The 16,189-nt window shown below is 44.5% G+C and overlaps 1 protein-coding gene across 1 annotated transcript in view; it reads right to left on the reverse strand.

The window, feature by feature from the left end:
• The window catches only part of BMP2 (bone morphogenetic protein 2), a 132,202-nt gene that overhangs the window by 18,929 nt on the left and 97,084 nt on the right, over positions 1 to 16,189 (reverse strand). The gene's annotated exons all lie outside the window — the stretch shown is intronic.

Genomic DNA, 16,189 nt, shown 5'->3' on the forward strand with positions numbered 1-16,189 from the left:
CGAGTTCCCAGAATGAGCTTTCACAGCAGACTTAACACCCTTCTCCCTTTCCCACCCTTATAGCTGTACAGCAATGAACCTGAGATAATGATATTGGAGACAAATGAGCTGTATTTCAGGATGCTGTAATTCCACATAGGGTCAGTGAAATCAAGGGAGTAAAGTGATACACCAGCTGAAGATCCAGCCCCATCATAGTGGACTCCCACAGTGTCATTTAGTTTTACAGTTTTTCAGATCAAGCCTGCACTTCAACTAAATTCCTGACAGAGAAACCACCATTTATACTGAAAAGATCTGGTACAGACATTGGGTTTTAGGAAACCTGACCATGCATATTTGTTAATCTCCTTTGTGAAACTTCATTCATTTCCCTGCTTCTGAACCTTGTATAGTTGATTGGACTGATTAATTTCTTTCTTCTTTCTTTCTCGCACTCGCTTTTTTATTCTTTTTTTTTTTTTTTTTTTTTTTTTTTTTTTTTTTTTTTAAACAGCCAGTGAGTATTCAGGTAGAGGCGCCTGCTTCTAAGGTTTCACACCCAGGTGTTCCTTTGCAGGAGTCCAAATACAGCTGATGGATCTCACCTTTAGGTATTGTTGGGTTTTCTTAGTAAATGGTAGAAAAGTTTCCAAATAAGGATAGGTTTTACAACACGGTGAGAGCCTTTTCTTCAAGGCTAGAGGGAGAAGGAAGAAAGGCATTTTCTACAGCATTTTCCTCTTACAAATACTGTATCAGATCACTTTTATATGCTGCCACTATGTAGTGTCTTTTCTCCATCTGGTTAAATTGTGACCATCTTTATTGATAGCTATGGGCAGAAGACTTCAGCTGAAAGGCCTACATGAGAACTGTTTGCCAGTGCCTCTAACCCATAAATAGTGATCCTTAACAAAATGACATAATTTCTGGTATAGTTAGAGGTGCAAGTCTTCAGAAACATTACCATCACTTCATGCACATTGATAGTAAACAGTTTTACCATTGACTTCCACAGACCAGTTAGACCGGTACTGACAACTTTTGAAAATCCCCACCTTAGACCTCTGTCCCCCAGATATGCATTAAGGAGTTGATGCATGATATACATCAGTATAGGTGTGAGCTTCATATATATTTGCACATTTTAAGAAAAATCTGTGCTGAAGTATGAAACATATAAGTGATATGGCATCAAATGATATAGGGGCAATTTCTGAAAATGAGTTAAGATGTGTTAGTGATGTTGAGGTTTTGGCTTCATAAAGAGTGGAGATTATCTTAAAGCTTTTCTGTTTCTAAACTGTGCTTCCTGTTGGCATCTGTGTGAGTATGATGTGTAATCTTTCTTTAAAAAATCACTTAATACTCATTTGTAAAGACATATTTGTCTTCTGGTGGTTTGTCTTTTCACATCCATCAATTGTCTATGCTGTGCAGTCTGTCTCCCATTCCATTAAGGATGGATTCTCAGTCGAGGAGATAATTTATAAGATCGGGATTTGTTTTTGAAGAGGGGAAAGGTAGTTTATTCAGAAATGTCTATTTCATTCTCATTCACCTTTGCTCAAATCTGGCAGCTCTTCAAAGCTGTTGCTCTGTTGCACAGTGAGTCTCAATTTCATTCATCAAATCTCCACTTTGCTTCCATCATAGTAGCAGGGAAATTGGAATTTATCAGGAAATACAATGCAGGCCCAGTATTTTCTACCTTTCCAGTATGTCTGCATTGCTAAGGAAAGTTAATGGTTGCTGGTAACAATAGAACATCTACAAATACAGGATATAGTAATCAGTTCACATAGCTGTGCAACTTCGATATTGTAAGACGAATTCCTACAATTTGTAATTCACAGAATTGCTAGGGAAAGAGGAAAAGAAGAATTTATCGTAGAGGAAAATAAGAAGTTACCATGATAACCTCTTTCTGCTGTTTTCCCCTTAAAGCTACAAAGTTCCAAATTTCAAAGCCAGTATTTCAACAGTAGTTTTTTATCATTAAGAAGGGGCGAAATGCTCTTACAGCTCTGTAGAGCATGAGCAATAACGGAACCATCATCCGACAGATTTCTAGGTACCACCATCATTTACAAATACTCAGTTGTATGTAGTATGGATAGTCACAGACTGGCAGACTAGTGAGATTCAGTAGCTAGTGAATGACTAAGATCCAGGAGATCTCTGTTTCCTTCCCAGCTCTAACAGCATCTTTGCCTTTTCCTTTGTACCTTGATACCTTCCCACCTTTGAAATGCAGCTGATGATGATGACCCACCTTACAAGCCCCTCTAAGACCTCCTGGCAAAAACACTAAGATGTAGGTATAGCTACCGTTTGGTGCTAAATAACGAGTTAACACCAATAGTAATCTCAAATGTCTGGACACTGAGGGCTCAATCTTGCCTTGAAGTCAGTGGCAAAATTCCTGATGGTTTCAGCAGTGCAGGATCACACCTTTACGCCATGAAGAGATGGGGATGCCAACTAATCCAGTCAGAAGGAACAACCAGGGATTTTTTTAATTATATAAGTCTTGCTAGGAAGAAAATGAGGTGAGGGTGTTCCCCCACATGAGAGAGAAATAGCTGCGTCACAGATGGTCCATTTCAGAGGCTTATAATTTCATCATTGCAGAGAGATTGACGTCAAGTAAAATGGAGGATAATAGAAAGCTACTCTTATTGCCTTAAGAAGTGCATGTTTTAGCAGTGAAACTGGATAATGTTTTGCAATTAAAATAAAATAAAGGCAAGTGTGACGTTCTGTTTAAGCAGATTGTCTGTATGAAGGCTTTATTGTAGCTGCAGATTTAGGGCATATGAAAAGGTTTTCTGTGCTCAGTTGCAGGATGAAAAGCATTGCATCATCAGGCATTCTTGTTCTCTAACACTTCTTTGCCAGTATGCCTTTGATAATGAATGCTTGCAATTTTATTTTGTGGTCTAAAGTCATGTTTTCTCAGGTTATCATCATTCCAGTTTTAAAATATCCTACTAAAACTAGACAGAATTACGGAAAACAATAGTAAAGCTTTGTGTCTGCTCTATGGCATGTGCTCTGCACAAGTGATCGGCTGCTGCACCTGCTTCATACTGGAAATACAGTTATTTGCAACTTTCTTTCAATTACATCCCTTGTTTTCAGCTCTGCCCAGTTTTCGGAGAAGCTCTGATGAGCACAAGTCTCAGTTCAGATACCACCCTGTAACTTTTATTTGGCAGCTTGTTTGTTGGTGTGTGACAAAATTTACTGAAGCAGGTGGGGTTTTAGGGGAACATTTTGACCATCCCAGGCCCTTGTCTAGTCCATCGCTGCAATGCCTCCACCGCAGCTCTCTAGAAAGCACAGTCTAAAATGCAGAAACTAATTATAACTGGCATGTGTTGGATTGCTTCATGGTATTGCTTATCCCCGGAACATCTGCAGCCCCCAATATCGTAGTGCTCTTCCTGTGCTCGGCCGCCCTGTTCTTCTACAAGAGGAGCAAGAACTACTAACCTCTTCTTACAGGAGGGGAAATGCGGCAGAGAGCGGCTAAAGGCTGGATTTTAAGAGGTATACAGAAGCCCAAACATCTATATAGGTCACACTGAGATTTCCAAGGATGCATAATCAGGTCAAACACACAAATTCCCCAAACTTCAGTGAGACGTAAGTACCCAAATCGCGTAGACAGTTTTCGCAATCCCAATAGCAAATCTATTACCCAATAGAGGCCTGGAGAACTGCAGCGGTGCCTTGTCCACAGCTCTCACTGAAACCCTTAAATCCTAGCAGGAATGCGATCGTCCCGTTCAACCACGGGGAAAAGCTCCGACTTTGTAAGATTGTACCTGTACTGACGAGGGTTGGTAGCTTTATTTTTTTATTGTAAATGAGGCTGGGTACAGCCTCAAGTCAGGATGACAGCGATACTGGTCAGGATATGGACGTAACAGGTTTGTTCCCAGGACAGCAGAGGCAGCGCGTCTCGTGGGATACGTGGTGTATCGAACCCCGGCTGCCTGCCCGCCCTGTCCCTGCTCTCTGCAGGGAGCGCGGGGCCATCTCCAAGGCGTTTTCCTTTGACCCCAGCACCCAGCAGCCTCACTGAACCGGGAGGGAAATCTTTAAACCGTCAGGACACGTGAAAGGATGTAGAGAAGGAAGCCACGTCTGCGCTCAGACCTGCTCAGCGAAGTGAACCAGCCTCTGGAAGCGCTCTCCTCCGTTCCCAGACCTTTGGGAGGACACCAGCAAGGTGCCTTAGACGGGACCTGCCCACCACTGCGAACGCAGCCCGTGCCCGTCCCAGAGAGCTGGAGGGAAACCTCGCTCTGAACTGCCGCCCAGCCAACGCTAGACCACCGTTGCGGCAATGCACAGTGAAGCCTCCCGCGCGCTGCGCCCTCACCTCCTCCCTTTCGCTTTCCTTCCGGCCCCGCTGAGATGGATGGGTGTTGCACAGCCAGTCCACCCAGCACTTTTGAAAAGCACTTTTGAAACCTTTGCATATCTCAGTACCTCTAACTGCCTCCCCTCGCCACTCCTTGGCTTCCTGCTCTTTCCTGCCGTCTCTTCTCTTTCCCTTTTTGCTGTAACCAGTCCGCCCACCACGGCCTCTCTCTGTCCGATACAGCTGGCCCGGCAACACCGGCCCTGGCGCTCCCCTTCCCCCTCTGGGAAGCAAAGCGGTGAGAGGGTCTCTTCCCCGGCCGTTGTTCGGCAGGAGGACGCCAAAGGCTGCGCCGCCTTCGCGCCGCCCCTCACCCCCTCCGAGCCGCTTCAGCCCCCGCCGCGGCCCAGCTCTGCCCGGGAACCGGCCCACGGGGCAGAGGGGGGTGCGAGGGGCTGCCCGCCGGCTTAGGGGGACCACGGGGCCCTCCTGCCACCTGGAGGGGTCGGTGCATCGCCGTGGCGGGGACGGGGGGGGGTCGGGGTGCGGCGCAGGGTGCTAGGGCTGGGGGGTGCAAGAGGAAGAGGAGAGCTGCAGCCAGCGCGAATAAGCTGAAATTTTTAACGGCGTATCCACCTGCTCGAAATTGGCACCCGTTAGTTTACACGCTTGTAAAACGAAGCATGTCCTTTAGCCTGTTAAGGATTAGGTTGACAAAGCAGTGCCATAAAACACTCGGGACGTGCAGCATTGTCCAATTACTAATTCCTTTATTCCCATAAATTCTGCGTTCCCTCCCTGGACGTACGTGGCCTCGGCATTGTGTTACTGCAGGAGGCTTGCTCTTTTCTTTATGTCTTCCGTTATCTACATAGCTTTCGCATGTATATACTCAGTAAACATTCACATCCACTTCTGTAGGTACACTAAACAGTGAATACATTCCTTCAGTCGGCCATGGAATAAACTCGTTCAAAATAAATCAAAATACTAAATAAACAAACAAGCTAGGAACCATGGAATAAACGCCATTTATTTTGCATCTCTGACCTTCTCACCTGCTCTCTGCTCCCTTGCCTCCCTCCGCGGGGACCGCGCACGCATACCAAACTGCTGAGCACAGCCCAGACCGCCGCCGGCTCTCGGGAAAGGAAAAGGCGCTGCCCCCACACTTCTCCTTCCCCGCTTTGTCCCCCCGCAAAGACAACCAGCACGCGGATCAGGTAAGGGGCAAGATCACTGCTAGCCCAGCACTGCTACCCCAAATCGTTGCATAGAGACTGCCAGATTCTGCCAGTGCTTGTTCAGATGCTCGTGCTTCCCGGGAGGTGCACTGAGGTCCTAAAAATTAAGTTTATGAATAAGTGCTTGAAAAATCAGGGCCACACTCTCCATATCAGTGGAAAGTTGAAATTCCAAGTTGTGCAATGGAATGCAACATTCATTTCTGCAGCTGGTGGGAAAATAGTTTCCTTGCAAAATAAATTTAATCAAAATTAAAGTGTTTTTTTATGTAATTTTTTCCTAAGCAGCTTCTCAAATGTCCGACTTTAACACTAAGGAACTTTGATAGATGAAAAAAAACACACCACTGTAATAATATGTAAATATTATTTTTTCCTTCCTTCCATCCATTTGCAATATTGGAAACATTCTGATACAACAAGCTATATTTACAAGGATCAAAAGTGCAAAAGAGCAACATTTCTACAAACTCTCCAAATGAAAATATATATATATATATATATATGATAAAATAAAGGTTTATTTCCCTTCAACCAGAATGATTTCACACCTAACCTGAGTGAATGCCATTTGTACCACATTACCATGAATTATACAGAGGGTTGTACAAATATTATACGTTTGTCTTCATTAGAAAGGTGTGAAATATAAAATTCCTCTACATTGGCTTGTGATGACTTCTGTCTCAACTATTTCTCCTGTATTTAACAAACCTTGCAGGTTATAGGATTGAAAATCACCTCCATATGGAAGAACTAGGGTAGTTCACATGTATCATGCAGCATGCAAATTCCTTAGGCCATCAAAATTTGGCCAAAATAGCACACAAGCCTTATGGTGGTCTGCTGTGTGGGCATGAGTTTTACCTACTGCACATCTCAGCCATGGTGTGGTTGACCTCTGTGAATCTGCACAAGCCGTATGTGTATGTGTAGACTAGCCACAAGAAATAGTTTCTTACGCTAATAACTCCAAAGCAGTAGCAAAAGGCAGGAATTGAAGAATTCATTGATATGTTTGGTCTTACTGCTCATGGGGAGCTGTCCCGGTGGGTTAAGCTGTCTGATTTATCCCCTCTGCTGGAAAATTGTGTGTACAAGCTACTTAAGTAACTCAAACAGATGGTGCTGCTATCATTGTGTGCCAACACTTTGGGGATCAGCTATTACAGTCGTTAGCTTCAGGGCCTAAAGTTCATCTTTTCTGCTTTTGGTCTGTTCTGTGGCTTTCCCAAAGTACCCTACAGACAGGAGGTTCCTGAGCTGCCAGGTGTCGATCAAACTCTTCTAACCTGAGCAGCAGATTAGCGGAAGAAATACTTCTCTGAACGCAACAGGGATATCTCTTGATGTCTCTTAAAAGTGGGGTAACTACTCCCGGCAATTTCTCCATTAGCCCTGCTTGTGACAAAGACATTTTTACTACTGTTTTGATATAAATATAATGGGATAAGTAACCCATTAATGAGGAACGCAGAAGCTTTATAGCATAGTAGGTTACAGGTCAGGCAATCTGCTGACAGTCAAGGCCATCCTGCACATTGGCATGTGCTGTATGTGTAAAAAATCATTTTTAAATAGCCATCTTTGAGTATATAATCACTCTTTGCCCATTGTGATCTGGTAGAAAAAAAAAAAAAAGATGTTCAACCAAAAATGTTCAGAAGGTCAAACTTTCCTGGATAGCCACATAACTGGAAAGAAAAGGCGGGGGGGGGGGGGGGGGGCAGGGGGGCAGAAAGAAGGCAGCAGTTAGAGGGTACGCTCAAGGTTCAAGGCACGTCAAGTGAGTTTTTTTATAAAGCAATAGATTAAGACTGCACACACACACCCCCTAACAGTTCAATCCTCTGCTTTTATTTGCTCTCTTATTGTGATGTTTCACCTCCTAAAGCAGAAGAAAACCTCAGCCTCAGATTCCAGTTAACAAACTGCACTATTAAAAAAGGTTGTGGTCTAGAAAGACTGCGAGAGAGAAGGCGGCTGGTTTTCACCTCCTCCTCACTATATTGTAGTTAGGGCCTTTTGCACACAACTTTGGTAACGGTTGAAATGTATTTGCTTTCCACACTGAAAAGCAATATGAGGAACCAAAGTTTCTGGCATGAAACCTTGCCTTCAAATTGTTTTGCAAGCAAAGCACAGTGACTGAAGACTTAGCAGCTGCAGTTGCTAACTTCCAAATGCCCATGCCACGAACCACTGGCCTAGTAAGGATGAAAACAGTTGTGTGTGCTCTCCTTACGGACAGAGATTCAGTTCCCCACATTTGATAGAGGGTTTCGTTTTCCCCACCAAGGGGGTTAGACTGTTTCTAGTCCAGCGAAATTTCCGGTCTTTCTTCATTTGTGTTTGAGGCACTATTTATACTATTGTTAGGTCATTAACTAGAAATCCCGGTCCAGCACCAAAGTGACCTATCATATCACTCAAAGACTTGATGAAAAACATATTGCTCCCCTAGCTCCTTCTCTTCCCTTCCAACAGTAACTTGCTCCACGTTCCTCCTGGGCCACTGCACTTCCCAAGAAGCAAAATTCTCTTCTTCCAAAGCCCATGGCAAAATTCCATGGGAGTAAATTAGACCCACATTCCTGTTTATATCTCTTCCTCAAAGTTTACATCTATACCAGCAGGTTAAGTAAGCCTAGGAATACTCCTGGGCGCTGAGGCCAACTGGCATGACAAAGCCTGTTTCACTGCTAGCTTCTGCAACAGGATGGCTCCACACAAACTGCTGGTTGGGGATAGGCTCAGCAATGTTGTAACAGCCAACATAGCATTTGGAAAAGGCAGGACCTAGATTTATGCTGTCACTCCAGCCAGCTGATCGTAATTCCACACACTTGTTAGAAAGCACTTTTTTATATCCAAATAAAAGTTATTGATAAGAGAGCATTTAAAGCAGCCTAGAGGGGAGATTGCTAGAAAGTGGAATTGCCGTGATCCGGGGAGCAGCCTGCTGACAACCCAAAGCAAAATGGGGTGGGATCCCAGCGTATTGCTGAACTGTGGAGAGGCAAGAGAGCTCCTGAGGACTCCTGTGGCACAGAGTCCAGCCAGCTGCCCTTGCCACAGCTCCACGGTCAGCCAGGACAGCCCTGACAGGCTGTTCCCGCAGAGGGACCAAAGGATATTCAGATTATTGCCATGAATGCTGCTCGCGCTCGCCAGAATCTCTGAAGGCTCTGCATTAACATGCTAACAGCATGTACCACAAGGTCATTTTGCATTGCGTTTGGTCCACAAGCTGGTCCAAACTGGCACCCAGCTTGCCACTGAAGGCTCACTGGCATCCTCTTTGGCAGGGTGTCTGACTACAGCTATACGGCCTGTTCTGGCTGCGGAGAGCAAGGTAAGTGGATCATCATTTCTGCCCACAACCTCACCGAGGGCTAGTGCCTCTTCCACTTCCCCAGCATAACTGCTCACACAGCTGCTCCTTAGCTCAGTTCTCTCCATATGCTCCAAGTTAGGATAAAACATCTCCTCTGTACATTTAAGCTAACCCAGGCCTTTTTCTCCAAACTAGGTCAGAGAGCAACTGCTTGTGCTGGCAGGTGAAAGGGGAGAGTCACCTCTGTGGAGGAGGAAAGGAGCAGGGACAAACAGCTGGCTTTGGCAGAAAGTGGTGATGCCAGAAGGGGACATGTGACCACAAGGCTCCTTGGGCTCTGCAAAAAGGCAGGTTTTTATCTCAGATTTTATTTTGAACAGTTCAGTGACTTAATATGTTTTTAGCCAGTTTTCCAGACAAACACATGCCCTTCTTCCTCCCAGGCAATTTATCCATGAGAGACAATTATTCAGTGGAACCGGCTTACAGTTTTATGCACTAGCTATGAAGCCAGAAGCTGGGCAGGAGGTATCAGTGATCTCCACTCAACCCCTACCTGTGCCAGGGGGTTCTTTGCAACCGAGGGGAAGCTACTTATTCCCTATACCATTCAGCCACATCTCTAGCTCAGCAGCCCTAGGTTGCACAGGCAAGTTGCCACAGAGGTCAATAAGACCTTGTCTGGGTTCAGACTTTGCATTTCCAGTGGCCAGGCTATACAAGAGATGAAGGATCCTTCCCTCCTCTTTCCATCTGTCCTCTGTTCAGCACAGGAACTTTCTCAAACCAGCCCAGCTGCCAAGGAAGCCGTTCCAAACAATTCAGCTGATCAAAGCGCAGCCTGCTACAGTCCCTCCCTTCATACGCCTCCTCCCTAGCCCCAGCCACATAGCCCTGCTCCATCTCTTATGCCAAAACTAGTGCTCCTCCAGTAAACAGGTTCAAAGAGCTGATTTGGCTGAAAAATAATCCCTTTTCTGAGCGTGTGCACAGCACTTTGCTTAGTGGCGTCCCGATCTTCGTTGGATCTTCCCACATTACAAGTTAGCTCATTCAATTTTTATTTAAATTAAATGTAAATTCACTTCATCATTAAGTTCCAGTAAATCTGTTAACATCTTTAATTTGTAAGCCAGGATTTCAAAATTTGTAGAGGTCACGTTCCCTTTCCCCTAGCTGAATGTACAGTAGCTAGCTTTTCAGCTGATGTTGTTTTGTTCAAAATCAAATGAGGTTCATATTAAGCCTACAAGAGGAAAATATGATTGATGACCTGGCCTTCTCAACTACAATTCCTTTAGTAACAAAAATATTTTGTAAGTTCATTTATTATTGAGATCAAGAAACAAGTCTGGAGCTACATAAAATGGTTCCAATTAGATTCATGCAGTTGCCATTTTGAGTGACCATAAGCTTTTTTGGATTAAAAAAAAGTAATAAAAACTGAAGTAAGTTCACATCTGAGATTTAATCTCTCACATTTTTTTTCTTTTTTTGCTGTTTTCCCCCCCCCTCTTTCTTTTAAAATGCGAGACAAACACAAGAGGGGGTGGGGGGTAGGAAAAGGGATGTATGAAGAAAAGAGGAGTGATTTTCCCAAGCTGAATTTTCTTACTGGGTGACCCAGTCTCCCTGGGAATGTTGCCCATGTGATCTGCACAGACTAGATCAGCAACAGCACAAGAATGAAGAGCTTCTGCAGCATCATTTAAAAAAGTGGCAAAAAGGTGAAGAACAGCAAGGCACAAGTTTAATAATCTCACTGAAATCCTCCTGCTTTTGTAGCATTTAAACCCACTACAGATGCAGTGTATTTAAAGTCAGACTATCTACTAGTAAAGAAGGAACCAGAAAGAAAAATGGAATAGAAGTTTGTTTTGAGTAACTGAGCAGGATGCATTGCACCTTGAATGTTTTACTGTTTTAGTCAGCTTGGAGATCTGATCCAAAGATCTCATATAGCCTGGAGATTTGGGAGAAGTTGTCTGTGCTTTTTCACATTGAAGTTAGTTGCCCATGACAGCAATGGCAGAGACATGCATTCGTCCAAGAAAGACTTAGGAACAAGACAGAAAGGAGTGGAGAAGGAGGGAATGTCACTCTTCCAAGCAGACGAGGGAGAGATGTCTTCTCCTGCAGCAGCAGCTTCCAGACCAAATGTTGGAGAATGTACTAAATGAAAACAATTTCAGAGCAGTGCCAGCTGGATCCCTACAGCAGCTGAATTAGTCAGCCAGAGAGAAAACTGTTTCATATGCCCAGGGTACTTCCCCTGAGCTCACTGAGAGTCATTTGAGAGCAGAAAACACTCTTCAAGCAACATCACAGCCCAGCTTCCCAAAAGTGCCCCTTAATGCCAAGATTTAGGAACCTAAATCAGAGTTAGACTCATCTCAGCACACATTTCATTCCTGTGCCATTTCTCCCACACCCAAGCTGCCAGCTGAGCACAATACAGAACACAGGGCCAAGCCCATATCCCGTTGTACTGCTTCTCATTTGCTGGCTGTCAGTCCAGCATTAGACCCAGCAACACTCCTCCTTTCTAATGCGGAGGAGATCACGGCATTCCCTTCTGAGACATGAGGCTCAAGGAGGACAGAGAGCACCTTCTTGCTCCCTAGCAGGCTCCGAAAGCCATGCTAGTGCCATGCTACATGATACATGGCAGAGTCAAGAAAGCCAACCTCAGAAGGGGTGAAGTTGCTGAGATTGCAAGGAGAGAGGAAAGCATGTTGAATACTGACAGCAAAAGGCCAGGCGAGGCCAGGCCAATGAGGACTTTCATCTGCCAAACTTTCCTCCAGATGGTTGCATAAACATCAGTAAACCGACAAAGGAGTGGATTTATTTAAAGTCAGTTAAGAATTATACTGAACAGATCCTGCAGCTGAGAAAGGACAGCCTGCCATCATGGGCTCAGCAAAGAGATGCCATTCTCCTTCAGCGGCATGAAGGAGAGCACTGCCATGGACACAAGGATTCACTTTCTTCCTCAAAAGCATGTTTCTTACCTGATCTCACGGAAATCTTTAGCCCACAGCTGTAACTCTACCTCAACCCTGCACAGTGCTGCCTGCTGGCAGGCTACAGTTTCAGGGACTCCACCTCCATGGAGAGTCTCCCAGAGCAGACCCTAAGCGAGGGGATCTGGGTGGGACATAAGCAACATGAATCTGGATCACAGTGTTGGAGGATATAGCAAGGGGTGGCTCAGCCCCCCCCCCCCAACAAAACAAAAAGCACAGCTACTAATAAAAGAAAGTGCAAACATAATAAAAAGAAATCCATCCATGTTCCCATGCTAAAAAAGTCCTTATACCACTCAGTCCTTCACACCAAGCTGACTTAACCAGTAGATATGGCTTAATTAAAGCACAACCTTCCACTAGCACCCCCAACCAAGAAAAGCATTAACTAGAATTATCTGAAGCACAGCTTAAAACAATATTCCAACCAGTGAGGTTGGGGGGAGGGGGCACAAGCCACTGCCACCTTCTATCCTGTGAAGAACTTCCTACCTTTGCATCTTCCCATGGAGCTGCTAGTCCTTCCCTCCCCCAGCCTGCCACCAGCGGTCGCTCAGTGGCCAGCTGCCTTCTCCCTATGCTGCTGGGCAACGCTTCTCCCTAGGCTACTTCTCACCATACATGGGCAACCAATGGCTGCATCCACGGACATATGGATAGGAAAATGAAAAGGATGGCATAAGATAGTATTTCCACACTCCATGAGCATCAGTCACACATCCATACACGTGTTTCACAGAGCATAATGTCATCACCCACTATATTACCCATCTCTCACCACAGATGTTTACCTTCAGGAAGGTATTTCCCAGGAAGATCGTAAGTATCAGGGAGTTATTACAGAGGGACGGAATATGGATTGTTTCTGATTTTAATATGTTCACTCCTTCTTTGTATTGTGCAGATGTCATCATTAGATATTCAATTTTCTGTGCCTACCCGAAGCTCTGCAAAGGTTCCACACCACCTCTACGGATGGCTTAATCTCTAGAGATGTGCTAGTAATTCTTTGCTAATAATTACGGTCAGACTCATAAATACAGATTCGAATTTTTCAAGAGCCGTATAGCTTCTTTCAGATCTTAATATGTATCAATATAATATAGGACACTTTCTGCTTTAGCACAGCCTTGGTTCACAACTTTTTAGCACTCCTGGTTTAAGTCCTGGAGAGGAATATGAAGTCTGAGTCTAGTGAACTTGTATAGTCCAACTGAAGCTGCGCTGAGTCAAAGCAGCTGAAGATATAGCCCATCCTAAAAACAGTTGTTACAGTATCTTGGCATTTCTGAGACTAGTCCTTGATTAAACATGACCAAAAAATAAAATTTTTTCCTTAAAGATACTGTCCCATGATTCCCACAGTAGCTCTAGCTTCAGATTTTATTCTGAGCACGTAAATATTTTTGCTTAACAATGGCTAAAGAATGAAAGTTTTAACAGGCAGGAAATGTCAACATTTGCTTTTGGTGAGAAACCAATGCCTGCTTTGTTCTAATTTTAAAAGATTCGCCCCTTCGCCAAGCCATTCTTCCATTAAATTAGGGAAACACCTCCGTGCCAAGGCAGATAAGCGCACCTACCCAAAGCATGCTGTGGACAGTTTCAAGTACAGCCCCATCATCTTCAGACAGCCACTTCCCGCAGCTGCAGGGAAGAAGTCAGAGGCTCTGTCACACGACAACTCCTATCCTCTGCCAGAAATGCAGTGCCACGAGTCAGCCTCGTCTGGGGCACAGGCTGCTCTGTAAGTAGCTGCCAGGCTCAGGCCCCTATCAGATCAACTTCTGATCTGGCACTGGAAACGAAAAACAACATAACAGAAGCTCTGAACTGTTATTTCCCTGTGCTGTGGGAGGCTAGGGCTCTGTTTTCTTGCTGTTCTGCTGCTTGGAAACACTCACTGCAGCTCCACAAGATCAGAGCTGCTAAAACCGCCTCGAATTAAAAATAATTGACTTCCTCCTTCCTCCAGAGCAGTGAGCCAGCGCCCTCCAGGCCTTCTTAAACCCTCTAACCCTAAGCCTCGAAGCATGGCATGGAACCTGCTGTACTGGACCAGTCTCTAAACAGCATCTTTTTTTGCAGAAACTTGTAAATTCCTTCAGGTAATCTTTCCCCAAACTTGGAGGGAGCCAATTCACACTGCTCTGCAGTAAGCCTGGGAACTCCAGATTCCTTACGATGAAGTACAGTCTTCCTCCAAGAAACAGGCTGAAGACATGACTGCTCTCTCCAAGCATTGCAAACTGGAGAAAGTTTTCACATCGTTTCTTCAGCTAACTCCCACAGCTTTCTGGAGAGCAGAACACATTTTCAGCTAACTCCTACTTTGTGACAATTGTGTTTTTATCTGAGAGTTGAGGTACATGATTGTATTCCTTCAAGGACCAAGGCTATGCAGCACACCAGCTGGGCGGTAATTTTGATGCAGGAAGCTAGTCAATTTATCAGTTAACTTTTACGTAACTTGAGACTAGGTGTGGACTGTGTGAGCTTGTATACAGAGCTGATTCTGCAACCCTTATTTAAGTTGGTCAACTCTTACTCTTGAAGCCTGTCGCTGAGGTTCCTGCACAAATTCTTGTCATGGTGAGTAAGGAACATCAGTAGCACTCCCCCATGTTAACCTTGCTGTAAACAGAGGTCTTAAACCTTCCTCCTTCAAAGTTAACTTTGTGAAATCACTTACCAGCTAAGTTACCAGTTAAAATGAACATAAGAAAGTAGTGCTATCTTATATGAACAAGAAAAAAAAGCACTAATCATTATTTGTATCACAGCATCGCTAGAAGGCCCTCTCAGATAAGGGCACCGGTATACTAGGGACTCTTGATACGTAAAGTGGGAACGTGGCTCTATGCTGTAATTCCCACAGTGGCAGAGCAGTTCATCCCCACTTGCTTGCTACAGATCATGGCCCCTTTTTGCGGTGCTTATTTAAATGCTGTGTGCCTCTTCTCTCGAACGGGTCAAATGATCCCATTTTTCTGAGTTCAGACCCTTCTCCCCCCCCCCCCCCACACACACACTCACACACACCCACACACCATGTTTTCTGTTCCAACAAGTGACTACGCTTAAATAGGCAGCAATGCAGGGAAGGGAATGCTCATTACCCCTGGCTAGCAGAAACTTAGGCCCAGCAAGTTTAAGTCACTTTCTCCAAACATGGTCCAGGAAGGCTGTGTTCTGCTTAAGGGTTACTGTCCTTTCGATCTCATTATTAGCTGGGTAAAAATGCAACTCTAAATGCAGTTAGTTCTCTGGTTCACCAAAGATAGTCACTTCAGTATGCTGGTGAATCTCAAATGTTTTCTTTCCTTATATATTAGCTCCTTCATTAGCTACGTAATTAGTACCCTAATGTGATACTAATTGGTTGTTAAGATTTCAATCTCAAATAATAGAAACAGTTTTGCAGTGATGCATGTGTGTTTTTTTGCCAATGTGAAAGCACGTGCTGTCACTCTGCAAATAACACATCAGTCCTGCGCTAGCTTCTATTACTGCTTTATACTGTCTCTATGCTTCTTGGATGTCTTAGATACATAGCAGAGATGATCAGGTTTTGATCAATACCTGCAGTCTCATTTTCAGGGAAGCAATGCTGCTCCTAAAAAATATGTGAGGTTTCCAGGCTTCAAAAAGAGTCTTCCTGTTAGAAGAACTCAACGTGTACTAAGCACTAGGAATTTGTAGGACTGCCTAAGTAGTGTTTTATTGGTACCAGCACAAGCAGCATTAGTTAATTAAGAGATCCCCTGCAAGAGCTGGCATTGGTGTCTATTTAACTGAAATCAGGTATCAATAACTTAGCTTAAACTTGACGAAAGAGCCATTCTGAATTATTTACCGTATGTCATATTGATGCAGTTTCAATCACATTAAAAGAGGCCAGTAGGCCATGCACATGAAGAGATAACATCACTCCCTACAGAAATGCAGCCACTTCTGGGGCAGAATGTGATAAAAAGCTGTTCAGCACTTCAGCCAACACAGGGGATGCTCATGGGAGGCACCAGTAAGTATATGGAAGTATTCTGTCATCTCTTAGATGAGAATCTGAATTTTGCAGGTTTGAGGTCCTCTCTACTAGGGTCAGGTAGCAGCAGCTGTAAGCCCCTAGGAGCACTGACAACATGCCAGGACATCCAGCTGCCTTAGCAGACCCTCTCCTAGAGCTCCACTTCATGTGGTCTTCAAGTGTACAAGGTCACCT

Source organism: Dromaius novaehollandiae, chromosome 3, assembly GCF_036370855.1.
Source record: "Dromaius novaehollandiae isolate bDroNov1 chromosome 3, bDroNov1.hap1, whole genome shotgun sequence".
In the NCBI taxonomy this organism is placed as follows: Eukaryota; Metazoa; Chordata; class Aves; order Casuariiformes; family Dromaiidae; genus Dromaius; species Dromaius novaehollandiae.